This window comes from Aethalodelphis obliquidens, unplaced genomic scaffold, assembly GCF_003676395.1.
Source record: "Aethalodelphis obliquidens isolate GAN/ISIS:26980383/991018 unplaced genomic scaffold, ASM367639v1 scaffold77, whole genome shotgun sequence".
NCBI classification, from domain to species: domain Eukaryota; kingdom Metazoa; phylum Chordata; class Mammalia; order Artiodactyla; family Delphinidae; genus Aethalodelphis; species Aethalodelphis obliquidens.
This window is the reverse complement of record NW_020838021.1, coordinates 1,640,011-1,654,141: the sequence shown is the minus strand read 5'-3', so window position 1 is coordinate 1,654,141 and position 14,131 is coordinate 1,640,011.

Genomic DNA, 14,131 nt, shown 5'->3' with positions numbered 1-14,131 from the left:
TTACTATAAAAAAGTAACTTTTTGTTACTAAATTTAGGTTGTGGGTCTCCAGGAGAGAGATCATTTTCAAATGATTAACGCTTCAGAAAGATAACCCAGAAGTACATGGCATCACACGATCACAGTAGTTTGGTTTCATTGATTAGTTTGCTAGTAGAGAGTAGGGTTCTAATAGGGTAGGGCATGAATACATCAGATTTTTACAACAAAGAGGCTTAGGAAAGTTTGGATGGCAAGCTTGGTTGTAAATAGTCTAAGAGCAGGGATCAGGCAGATGTAAAATACACAATTTTACTTTTTTCATCATTATGTCTTGGGCAATTCTAAAATACATGAGAGACACATTTGTATCTAATACAACTGGTTCTCCGTGGAGTACTATAATTTGGGAAGGTAATGGTATCTGTGCCACTAGAAGTATTTCTTAACAACCTATTGGAGGCCAGGCACTAACTATGCCTTCAGATACAATTTACCATGGTTTTCTTACATTATCTTGTATATGACTACCAAATTCTCAAAAATTTATAAAATCCCTTTCCTGTAACATAACTGCACTCAGCTAACTGTGATTCTAAACACATTTACCTGACTTCCACTGATACTCTTCCACTTGGCTTAGCTGTTTAGGAACAGACTGAGTTTGATTATATAGAAGTAAAAAAAAGAGCTCACGTAAAAGACAAGCGAATTCATCCTAGAAGTTTCCTATTCCCTAATGTACATTCTTTTCTTATTTAATTACTAGCTCCTGGCTGTTCACTTTTTCATCTAGTTTCCATTAGCTCCAACTTGTCCAAATAGCTCGTAGAAAAGAAATGCACTGTTATTGTTAAATACAGATTTGAGAAAGCACATATTTAATAGTCATTTTTAATTATAGTTTCTTCAATTTACTAGCCAATCCATTTTGTTTCTGATCTCTCTGTGATATAATCATAAAGGCTTCCCATTATCTGTGCCCCTTTATAATCTCTGACTGCTTTTGTGGGCATGAATTCATTTCACTTTCCTGCTGCCTTTATCTCTTTCCTAAAATTCTTGACTGATGCAACAGACTTTTATTTTATTCCATTTTCCTTTTCTCCTCCTGCTTCCAGAACAGATTTTTCTTTACCTAGAGATCTTTGAACAGTCCTTTGGGAGGCTGCACTGAATTCGTCTTGCTCTTTACGATTCCTCCAAAAAAGAAAAATACAATCTGTTGTGCTTTAATTATAATTTCCCTTAGGATATGCTATTCTTCCATAGTCAGGAAGTTTAACACTTCTTCCTAGCAAACCATATTCACTAGATTGCTTAGTTCCTCCAAATCTTAAAGCATGTTGTAGTCTGAAATTCCATTTCTAACCCAATTTAAGTGGTCCTGGTCACTGGTTTCCTGCCAACTGAGTTTCCCCCATTTCCAATCGATTTCCCAGGTTAAAATTGGTTTTCTTCACAGCCAAGAATTGACTAAGATCCATTAGGTTGGGTGCATTTGTTACTCATATATCTAGATATATTCTGCTTCTTCAAATTCAAATGACTTGGATGGAAGTAAGTCTATATTAGTAAAGTCTGGATAAAAGAACAGCTTAAACACAGTGGTTTCACTTTAACTTATGTTAAAGGGAACACATCTGTAAAATAATTCTTAAGAAATTTACTAAAGATATTTTGTCAAACAAAAGCCATTTGAACTGCTTTAAAGGAATAAAGAATGATAAACACTTTTTATGTTAAATAAACAAAAATAAATAATTCAAAAGTGCTAAAAATTTATATTTTCTTAAGGCAGATAGATGTTATCTCTCCAAAATATATAGCATGTATTTTATATAATACTCAATACACATATATTTGATATATAGATATAGATATACACACATACACATAAGACCTTTAAACCTTAAAACCCTGGTTGAATTTTAAAATTCCTATTTATTCTTCAGGTCTCAGAAAAAAAATTACCTCTTTTATTTCAACCTCACTATGCAAGCAGTTAGTCGTTCTCTCCTCTGCGTTCCCTTGGCACTAATAAATACCTGTGAAATAGCACTTATATTATAGTGGAATTATTTAGTCACAGTTGGCTGTAATCTCCTTAAGGGCAAAGAAGAGATCACATACATTTCTGTGACCATTACATCTCTAGCGTCTGGCAATAGTAACTGACATTTAGTAGATGTTTAGTATGAATCAAAACAAAATCTCCACATTCATTGCTTGAATTATAAGTGTAAATTGGTAACGTCAGAAAGGAATAAGTAACTTTAGATGTCCAAAAAGAGCAAAACCACAGCAGCTATCCCAGACAAAGTACTTGATCCAACACAGGCTGTCTATTGTTGTGGGAAACGACGAAAAGTAGATTTGAGCACTTTCATTGTCCTTGCCATGACTCTCATGATGCATCTTTATGAACCTATCAACTTAAAGTTTGGGGTCAATACAGTATAACAGATGAAAAGGAAGACATTGCAGGAGAAACTGTAAGGTTTTGTGGAAAACACTTGCCCAGGTTTCCTCATATCATAGGTATTTTCTATCCTATATCCTAGTATTTGGAGACTGTTAATGGCACAGGCGCAGATACTTCCTAGACTGATCTTATGAACAACAGACTGAGTCTCTGGGTTACGCATTTCCTTCAGTAAGGCAGGAACAAAGAAACGGTTTCACAGAAACTTAGGTAAAATCTCTCATCGCGACCCCCGATCTGGGTTTTTAGTTAAACATAGGCTGAATATGAGCCAGGAACTTAATGAAGCTTCAGAAAATTAGGTTGTTTCAATAAACTTAAAGCATTCTATCTAAGGAGGTCTAATTCCCACATGTAACTGGTAATCAGGCTAGACTGACACAGTATTAGAAAATCACTGACACACTAAAGTATAATCAAAGGAGGACATCCAGGATGTTGAGGGCTCTGGGCAAAAAAATGTCAAATGAAGAACATTTGAGAAAAGCCATGACAGGAAAAGACAAAAAGTGGAAGTGGGGTTTATGTTACCTGTTTAACTATAAAATCTTATAGGCAACCAAGTGGAAGAAAGATTTAAATTTCCATTGATACTCGAAGAGCAAACAGGAACAATGACTCAAATCATAACAAGCAACTTTTTGAGTGCCTACTATGTGCCAGGCACATCACATATATCATCTCATTTAACACTCATAGCAAATCTATGAGTTATGTACTGAGATTATCCCCATTTTCTTTATATATATAAAAAATATGTTTTAATTAATTAATTAATTTTTGGCTGCTTTGGGTCTGCGCTGTTGCACGCAGGCTTTCTCTAGTTGCAGTGAGCGGGGGCTACTCTTTGTTGCAGTGTGGGGGCTTCTCATTGCGGTGGCTTCTCTTGTTGCAGAGCATGGGCTCTAGGTGCGCGGGCTTCAGTAGTTGCAGCATGTGGGCTCAGCAGTTGTGGCTCACAGGCCCTAGAGCACAGGCTCAGTAGTTGTGGCGCACAGGCCCAGTTACCCTGCCGCATGTGGGATCTCCCCAGACCAGGGCTCGAACCTGTGTCCCCTGCACTGGCAGGTGGATTCCCAACCACTGCACCACCAGGGAAGCCCCTATCCCCATTTTCAACACGAGTAAATGAAGAATCAGAAAAGTTAAGTCATCTGCCTGCAGGCATACATCTAAGAGGTAATAGAGATAGGATTCTAGATATGTCAGAGTCAAGGACACCTTCTCCTCCTATTACATCCTGTTTTCTCTTGGATCAATGGTACTTAGAACTGTATGATAACTTTTTAAAGTAATGAACTCACCGCTGCTGAACGTGTTAAGGTCAAATGTCTGTAGCTGACATAGATACTCTAGAAGGGGCTCTTGGAATGGATGGGGGTTATATTGGGGTAAAGCATTTAAATGTATGCTCTGGAAAACCATAAGAATTCTATGAATCCTCATGGAGGCTGCCATGCTCTAAGCTAAGTGAGAGAAGGACTCTGAAATGTCCATACCCTCCCTTCTCTCAATCAGAGCCATTACACTTTCATCTGAAGCCTAGCATTACTGAGTAATGACTATACACTAGGCACTGTTTTTAAAACTTTACATGTATTAATCCCTTTAATATTTACAACTACACTTTAAGATAGGTACCATTATTTTCCCCATTTTACAGCTGGTAAAAAAAAAAAACCCATAAAAACAAACAAACCAAAAACTGAAGTCATGGAGAAGTGAAGGTACTTAACAAGTTGAGTATGTGGTAGAGCTAGGATTTGAGCCCAGGCTGTCTGGTATGAGAGTCTTCACTCCTTACAAAATATGCCAATCAGTCTCCCAATTTCATTATAAATATTACATTTCCTTGAAAGAACTTAATGAACAAAAAGTGATATAAATTAAAAATCTGTTGAAAATTACTATAATTACATCCTCTGGAGTTTTCCTTAGAATTTTAAAAGTCTGTGATTTCAAATTTCATTGGTTCAATAACACTCCTCTAGGATGGGCTAGGAACACCCTACGACTTTTTGTACCCAGCTAAGACCTTGGCCACAATCTTTGACTGCAGACTTGAATGGTGCCCTTGGCTTTGCTAAGCCATGACTTTCTGGGTTTGACCCTGGTTGTACCTGCACACTTGCAAGTTACCACAGCCTGACTTGGTCTCCTGGTTCCAGAATTTACTCCCTGGCAGGTGTCTTCTTTACCTAAGTTCTGAGCCATTTGAGGAAAGAAGGCCAACCACTGAAAACCAAAGACATCTTTGTAACTAAAAAGTTTAAGTGGGAAGATATAACTTCGGGTGAAAGCCAAAATGAGCTTGAAAAATCTTTCCCCTGCTCCAGTCTAAAACTTGTAACAATCTACTTGAGGGGACATTTGAGTTTATTATATACATAATTGTATGTATAGGTTGCCGCCTCCTACTGGTCTTGGAGAAGAACACATCTCCCACCCTCAAAATTTTGTGATGTTCATCAGCTCATTATTCTGTTGCAAAGTGGAATATAACATAAAAAAAAAAGGACCGGGCTTCCCTGGTGGCGCAGTGGTTGAGAGTCCGCCTGCCGATGCAGGGGACGCGGGTTCGTGCCCCGGTCCGGGAAGATCCCACATGCCGCTGAGCCTGCACGTCCGGATCCTGTGCTCCACAACGGGAGAGGCCACAACAGTGAGAGGCCCGCATACCGCAAAAAAAAAAAAAAAAAAAAGGACAAACAGGTTTTTTACAGCATACTGTGGCACCTTCAGTGCCTCAGTTTTGCTAGAACATGAATTACCCAACCTCGGGAGTCCACTGAAGCAACAAAGCACCTAAAATTGTATTTCCTCGCTCAGAGAGCCATGTAAGTGACTGACATAAAAAAAAAAAGCAAGAGTAAGTAAAATTTGATTAGCATTGCTTCTTCTTTCCAGAGGCTATAGAGATTTGGGGAAATGCAGGTAACTAAGTGTGCCTAATACTTAAATTATTAACTGTATTCTCAAAGCTGATGTTTCAATTTACACTAAGCGTCACCAGTTAGACTCATTTGTTTGTACCTGCAGATTTATGAAAAGGTATGCATCTTAAGGACAGAGAATATGCCATGTCTTTCAAACTTGAGATACTAGGACAACTTCTAGTCACACATAAGTAGTAAGATCTTAAAAAGAATGAACAAAAAACATTGCTAACAGTGGTAGCATTTGTTATAATGTTCCAACCAATGAACTACTCAGTGACAGACTAGTCATTTCCTCTCAACCATATTGAAACAAACAATAATTTATTTCTAACTGGTTAAGTTCAGTCTTGCAGTCATATCCTCTATGTCCTCCCTTCAAATGTTGAACTTATCACTGGTATTACTATGCATACTGTAATTTAACCTCCTGCAATTTTACACTTATAAAATAAAACAAGAAGATCCAGGAAAGAAAAACACAGACTTGCCAGTTTAAACAAGCAGCCAAATGAAAGACATGTAACTCTGGGGAGCATAGGATAATTACTGCCTAAGATCAGAGATTCTTGATAAATTGACTTTTTGAATGTGCAGCAGCATAAACTGAATGAACATTGCCTTGAAAATTGAAGACTAAAATTGGACTAAAAGTTTTTCCTAGGAGCTTACACCCAGAGAAGATGCAATCATCAAGAAGTAGTAAATAGCTGTCTCTCATACTTTCAGGGACTTCAATAACTTTCCTCCAATAGCTGCAATACCATCAGGGGTATCTTTACTCGTGAATGCAAAGTTTGTTTAAACAGAATATAAAATCATCATTAAAAAGGAAACGAAAATGTTGAAACTATACAGTAAACTGAAGAGACAAATTATTATGTAACAATTGAGAAATTATTATTTGTACTTGACTAAATAGTGTATGGGGGTATACAATTTATCCCAGTAAATTTAGATTTTTCAAGAAACACAGTATAATATTCAGAAAAAAGTTTACTTACGTTAATGCAAGAAAGATTATTTTTTTAATTTATTTATTTTTGGCTGTCTTGGGTCTTCGTTGCTGCGTGCGGGCTTTCTCTAGTTGCGGCGAGCGGGGGCTACTCTTTGCGGTGGCTTCTCTTGTTGCAGAGCATGGGCTCTAGGCACACGGGCTTCAGTAGTTGTGGCACACGGGCTCAGCTGCTGTGGCTCGTGGGCTCTAGAGTGCAGTCTCAGTAGTTGTGGCGCATGGGCTTAGTTGCTCTGTGGAATGTGGGATCTTCCCAGACCAGGGCTCAAACCCGTGTCCCCTGCATTGGCAGGAGGATTCTTAACTGCTGCACCACCAGGGAAGCCCGAGAAAGATTTTAAACACATGGAAGAGTTTCTTCTATCAGATTTTAGAAAATCTCAAGGCAAAAATAGCTTTTAAAAATCAAGTCCAAGGGGCAATTAGACAAGATAGATCAAGAGCATCAAATGTATTCATACTCTTAACCAAGTTGTACAGAAAACCCTTCCTATGAATTAATTCTAATCATATAAATTTGTAAACAATGGTTTATGTAAAATACTGTTCAAAGACATGGAGTACACAATTTCTAGAGGAGTAGGAAAGATTTTGTGTATATTTGAAGTTTTACATTAAGTTTGTAAGGAAGCGACTTCCCTGGTGGCCCAGTGGTTAAGAATCCGCCTTCAATGCAGGGGATGTGGGTTCGATCTCTGGTCAGGGAACTAAGATCCCACATGCCGCAGGGCAACTAAGCCCACACGCCTCAACTACTGAGTTTGCGCACTCTACAGCCCACGTGCCACAACTACAGAGCCCATGCGCCGCAACTACTGAGCCCATGTGCCACAACTAGAGAGAAGCCTGTGTGCCACAACTAGAGAAGCCCGCGCACTGCAATGAAGAGCCCACCCACTGCAACGAAAGATCCCGCATGCTGCAATTAAGATCCTGCGTGCCATAACTAAGACCCGATGCAGACAAATAAATAAATAAATAAATAGTTTTTAAAAGTTTATAAGGAAAATAACCAGTGAAATCTGAGTCACAGTGGTTTAGGTGAACCCATTAGTACCCATGGGCTATTGAGGCCTAGGAAACCTTGGAACTGGAAAGAGAATACTGTGAAAACTTAAATTCCCATATTTTAGAAGGATATTTAAGGATATGGGAAAGTTTTCATAATATATTTTTACGCAACAAGGTAAGTATCAACATGTTAATAATGATCACCTCTGAATAGTAAGTATCTGTGTGTGTGTGTGTGTGTGTGTGTGTGTGTGTATATATATATATATACACATATATATATATCTATATATATCTCCAGCATTTCAGTACTCAAAATTAACCGAAGGCTTGCAGGAATCTGGGGAGTTTTTAATCAAGAAAAATGACTGAATAGAAGCTAGAACAGCAAGATTTGTAGTGTTTTAAATTGCCTTATTCCTATAACCCCCTCCCAATCTCATGGTAGCATTGAAAGCAGGCACAATCATGGTGAAAAGCAACAGTCTGGTAACAACCAGAGGAACTAGAAAGGCTAGATTCTCCTTCAAAGATAAATTCTGCTGATTCACTTTGTTATAAAGCAGAAACTAACACACCATTGTAAAGCAATTATACTCCAATAAAGATGTTTAAAAAAAGGGAGGTAGAAAAAAAAGATAAATTCCCAGATAATTGTCATTATTTGATTTGGAGGGTGGTTCCCTAGAAGACACCACTCACAAGTCAGCCTTTATTTGACCAGATTTGGAGCTTGCCCAGTGTGAACAGCCTTTTTCCTGGGGGAGTTTAATAGAGTAAATCGTCAGAGGCAATTCTTGAATATCTCAGCTGTCTGAGGTAGTAAATAAGAGATGGAGCAAACACGAGGCTAATCCAAAACTTAAAAGGAATGAGATGTGCATAGGGGTTTTTTAAAGCTCATACATATTCCTGGGCACCTAGAAAGCTGCACACATGCCTAGGGCTGTGCATATGTGTAAGGCTGTGTACATTTCCAAGAAAGACTTAAGAAGGTTGTAAGCTTTCACTTCTGACCTTGAGACTCTCCGCGATCAGGAAGTGAAGGCTAAGGCAGAGTTATAAACTGCCTGGCTAACAGTTAAGAGTATGTTCCAACATACACAGAGATGCTTGGCAAAGACTGGGAGCCTTCCTGGTTCGGGGCTTTTAGGGAAATCTCAGTCCAGTTATCAGCTGACCACTAAGCAAACTGTGTAGAGACTTCAGTGGCCACAGACAACAAACAATAAATACTTTACAGCGTTAGTTTAGAAAAGACTCTAAATGAAAATATTCCTCAAAGTAATATGAGGATCAATTCAGGTTTCCCTCTTCACAATATATCTTTCTTGAATCATGAAAAAAATCAGTTTAACTTCTTGATGTCTATATGAAGTAGGGGTGCTAGGGTTGAAAGAAGAATGTATAATTTCTTCCCCCAAGCACTGATCCCAGTGGCTAAATTGTGCATGAATAGAAATGATAGCTAATTCTCCCAGCAACACACACCCAGAACAATTTGCACTCGATATATCATCCTGTACACATTTGCATAAATCATCTTTATTCACAGCATAACAATTATAAGCACACATAGTTTATAATGAAAAAAACATGCATATAGTATTACTATAAATTTATCTGTGATATGGAATTTCATTTGAGATATCTAAAATAAAATATTGGCAGATGCCATTCACTCTTTTTATTTTTATTTTTTGGCTGCGTTGGGTCTTTGTTGCTGTGCATGGGCTTTCTCTAGTTGCAGCACGTGGGCTTCTCATTGCGGTGGCTTCTCTTGCTGGAGAGCATGGGCTCTAGGCATGCGGGCTTCACTATTTGCAGCATGTGGGCTCAGTAGTTGCGGCACGCGGGCTCAGTAGTTGTGGCTTGTGGGCTCTAGAGCGCAGGCTCAGTAGTTGTGGTGCATGGGCTTAGTTGCTCTGTGGCATGTGGATCTTCCTGGACCAGGGATCGAACCCGTTTCTGCTGCATTGGCAGGCAGATCCTTAACCACTGTGCCACCAGGGAAGTCCCACTGCTTTTTAAGTGTTAGTTTTTCCACCCATTTCTAAGATTCTATTTAAAAGGACCACGGCTTGAACTTCATTTTTAATTTTGCTTCTCCCATAGCACTTAGTACTTTACTAATGTATAACATTAAATAAAAATTAGTTGGTAATTAATTATATAATCTTACTCAAAGATCAGAATTACAATCACAGTAGAATAAGTCAAGACAGGTTTATTTTATGGATATAACAGATAATCTTATAGATATCCAAGGACTGAACCCAAGATACTATTGGGCCAGGTGGGACAGAACCTAGAAAGTCAGAAGCTGAAACTACTTTTCCTATCTCTCGTGGGTCATAAGTTCTCCAGTCTCTATCTGTGTATATACTTAATTCTCCTATTCTTCTTTGCAGGTTTACTTTTTCTCTGTATTCATGGATCTTTGATCCTCTATACTTCCAGTCTCAACTTGGCTTAGACTTGTTCTGGAGTTAACTCTGGCCAAAATTTCACATGGTCATTTCCTTCAAGAACCCTTTGCTTAACTGTCCTATTCTCTCAGTGCCTTAACTCCAATGCCAAGGGAAAGTACTCATTATCTGATAGGTCCACTTTGGGCCAGGTGTCTATCTCTAATCCAACCAGCTAATGGTCATTTAAAGGTAGATCAAGTACTTGCAGAAAGGTTTTGTTTAATATATTAATAGATTTGTTATATCTAAAATATTATATACACACAAATCCTGGCGAAGTCAGGTAAGTGTCACAGAATCATTGCATTTTAGCATCAAAAGATATCTTCCTAATTTTTTAAATTAGAAAAACAAGGACTAGTGATGTTATATGACTTGCTGAAGTTCATGTAATTGTCAATGGGCAAAGCTATGACTAGAACCCAGGTTACCTGACTCTTGATCAAGTATATTTTTTAATGTAGCTCACTGTAGCAAAATAAACTTGAATGGCTGTCTGAATTAATAAAATATTTTGAGAGAAAGGCAGCACCATTATTTCAAATAAACACAATAATATTAATAAGCCTATATGAGTACCATATAGCCAGTTCCTAGGGAACCCACTTCAATGTACAGATAAAAATTTTATCATGAAAAGTACACCAAATTTTGATTGCAAGTAAGTACTTCAAATTTTTTTTAGAGAAACATTTTAGTAAGCAGTACAAGTAGTTCCTTTCTAATCTTTTTTACTATATTCATTTGCCTAGAAAACACTTTTATTTCCCCAATTACGAAGAGAAGGTAACACAATCTCTGCACAATCTCTGTATAAAGGGTTGCAAATGCTAGAATCCAAGTTAATGAATTTTAACTGTTTATCTGATAAGATATTGTGGCACAATGCAGTTCTAAAAATGTGAAAAGCAAACGGATTGATATGCTGCAAACACAGGCTGTTAGCTGCGTAGAAGCAATAAAATAATAATGTACCAGGGAGCAACATGCAGTTAAAGTAAGCATAAAACAGATGTGCAGTAAGTACGTATCAATGGCATTAAGACTATAATATTGATATATTTACATTTCCAATAAATTATGCCCACAAATACCCAGTTGTTTTGCATGTGACCAGCATGCTTTGCAAATAGAAAATAGGACTTTCTTTTGTTTTGGTACCTTCTTTCCTTCTGCAGCGATCATGCTAATAGTGTCAGGAATCTTCCTAATAACATAGCTTGACTGTAAAGTTTATTTCCAGACAATTGACTATTTTATTCATACCAAGATTCTGACCTGTGACCTAACAATATAACCACAATGAAATGACAAGGAATTTCTCATAAAGCCTATTGCCGTTTCCCTTGCTTCATCATTGGAAGCAATGTTTGAGGAACAGAACTCAAAGTCAGCTTAATGAGGAGCCTATAGGAGTCTTTTTCTTCTATAATCAATCATCTCACACCACAGTAGGTCAAGTAGCTCTTTTGTCATCAAGAATAAAATGACAGAAAACAAGATGCTCCCCCATCCACCACCCCATGGCACCATAAGATGACCCCATCTTGAATTTATTAACATTATGAAAATACTGTTTATGAATGAGGATTATTGTGTATGAAAATTATAAAATGGGATATTCTTGAAGTAAGGACATAGGCATTTGTTAACAACTAACATGAGAAGAAAGGACATTAGATTTATCAATGTTATGAAGCTGAAACATAAGTTGGAGGGTGGTTGGAGATAGTACCCAGACGAAAGTTATTTGAACTGTAAAATAGAGCTAGCATCTATAAAGGCTGGAGACCCAGACATCACAGGACGTGGATAGGGAATATAGGATCCTCCTTTATATTACAGATTCCCAACTGAGAGAAAGAGTGGAAGTGTCAATAACCTATTTCATTGCTTTATACATAATAATGCCTTTGAACAAGCTATTCCAAAATGAGAGAGTTCCATGGACTACCATTCTACAAGAATTATACCTAGTTTTTACTTTTCTGCCAATAGTGCCAAGAGTTGTCCAGAAATGTTCTGCACAGGATACCACCAGTGCCAAGCAAGCCAGCAACAATAATTAATTTATCTCTCTCTGGACCTCCCCATCTCTGTTTTTACTCTCCTTCATGGTTCTTTTGTTTTATTTTGTTTTGTTTTGTTTTGTTTTTGACATGGACCTAGGGCAGGGGAACAAAAAAGCCACTTGGAGATTAGAGAAATTCAACTCAAAGTCCGTGACTACTCTTTAATCTTGGTTTTGTTCCTTACTACTCTCAGAGTAAAATAATCTATCCCAGGCTACTTAAGAAATCTTAATATTCTGATATTCTACTCCAAAGCAATAAATTTAGAGACTGTTACAGATTCTTTGATAGTAGAATAGAAACAACATAGTACTTAGAGCTGACAGTTCACAGTCTAATATGGGGATAAAAATTGAACAATATTTGAAAAGCCTAAGGAATACTAACAAATGCAAACAAATACAGCTGAAAGGAAATACAAATAGAAGGGCTTGAGTGTCCAGAATACAAAGAATGGAAGCTGGTGGCAGTGGGGAATAAAGAGTAGAGCAGCAAGAGTTCAGTGTTGATCAGGTGATATTCAGAGAGGAGTTGAGTCCAGATCTGGACTTGCAAGGGAGAGTTTGTCATTATTCAGAGACAGAGATGAGCAAACCTGGAGGATTTTATTTGTTTTACTTTTGATTGAATTAACCAGGTTATTCAGGATATATAAGCTTTTTGCTAAAATTCTCTGGCCACCTGCCTCTCTCCAGTTTTTCTCTGAAGCTTTGGTCTGGGTATATTACAATTAACTGAGTCTAACAGTCCCTGTGTCCCTTTCTTACTGATGAGAGCTGTTTTTCAATCTGACCCCTAAAGAATTCCAGAAGGATGGAGTCAAATGAGAATGCCATCTTCTTCTTGATGCCATTTTCCTGTACTTTACTTACAGTAATGGCCCTGCAGTAGGTCAATGAACAGTACAATTCTCACTCCTTGGGCTTTTCTTTGTTTAGCCTTCCCTCCAATCCTCACCCACCCCCTTCCTTGACATACACACTTTTCTCCTAGAAACCAAGGCAGATCACTGATTTCTAACTCTTTAAAATAAATATTCTCTTCCTGTTTTAAATCAGAGAGAGAGAGAGAGAGAGAGAAAGAGAAAGAGAGAGAGAACAAAGCACTAAAAGATCTGTGATATTTAGCACATTCTTGGACAAAGAAAAAAACAAAAAACCCTCTATCTAATCCTTACGTTCAGCTTTCTCAAAGGCTTTAATTAAGGATACGAAAGGCAAAGCAGAATTTTTTTTCTTACTTCCTGTAAGAACCTGAGCTTTGATCTTCCTCTGACAGGCCAGCCCTGAAGGCATTAACTCGACAAATGTCAGAAAAGAGACTAGGGTCAGAAATAAAACACCTACTGGGACTCATCTCTCCTTTCTGTGTAAGCTTTTTGCTTCACAGAGTTATTACTCAGCTCAGCTACAGAGAAAGTTTTTGTTGCAAACTGACCTAAGCCAATTTGATCATGCACAGCTCTTAGGTTCTTTTTTGTAGATAAGGGCTGTCACTACAGAAGTTTGAGATGAGTGAGGTTTAGCTACTTTTCCCAAGCCTCACTTCCAAGTTATAATGAAAGCAAATATAAGACCAAATTCTGCCACACATACATTAATCAAAAGCTCCTTAGCAAGCAGGCAGAAACTGTTTATAAATCTGTTCTGTAAGCTCTATAAAGACTTAGCTCTCTGTCATTTTAGGTGTTCCTACCACTACGTTGCATGAAAGAGAACTCAAGGCAGGTACAACACTATTCTAGAGGCATAATTTTTTGTCTATAGTTGATATCAGGCAGCTAAAAATCCTCTAGAACCTAGACAGTGGCTGCTCAAACTGTTTCAGACCAACTTTACACTAATGCCTCACTGGATTCTAAAACGCTTTCATCGAATATAGAGAGAAACTCTAAAATACTTAAGCCAATACTCATAAGCGTATCTTGAATAACTTTCATTTCTCCAGCAAGAGCCCATTTCTAACAATCCATCATATTAATTAACAAGTAATGAATTTCACCAACAAAAGCCTACTTCGGACTTTCTGGATGATAATTAGCAAAAGCCTCAGGTGTTGACAGAGTAGAATAACAGAAGCACGTGGAAAAATCTGGCTCTGGAGTCTAGACTTTCTGAGAGAAGCTAGTTGACAACCTATGGAATGTGGATTAGCCCTGTCCT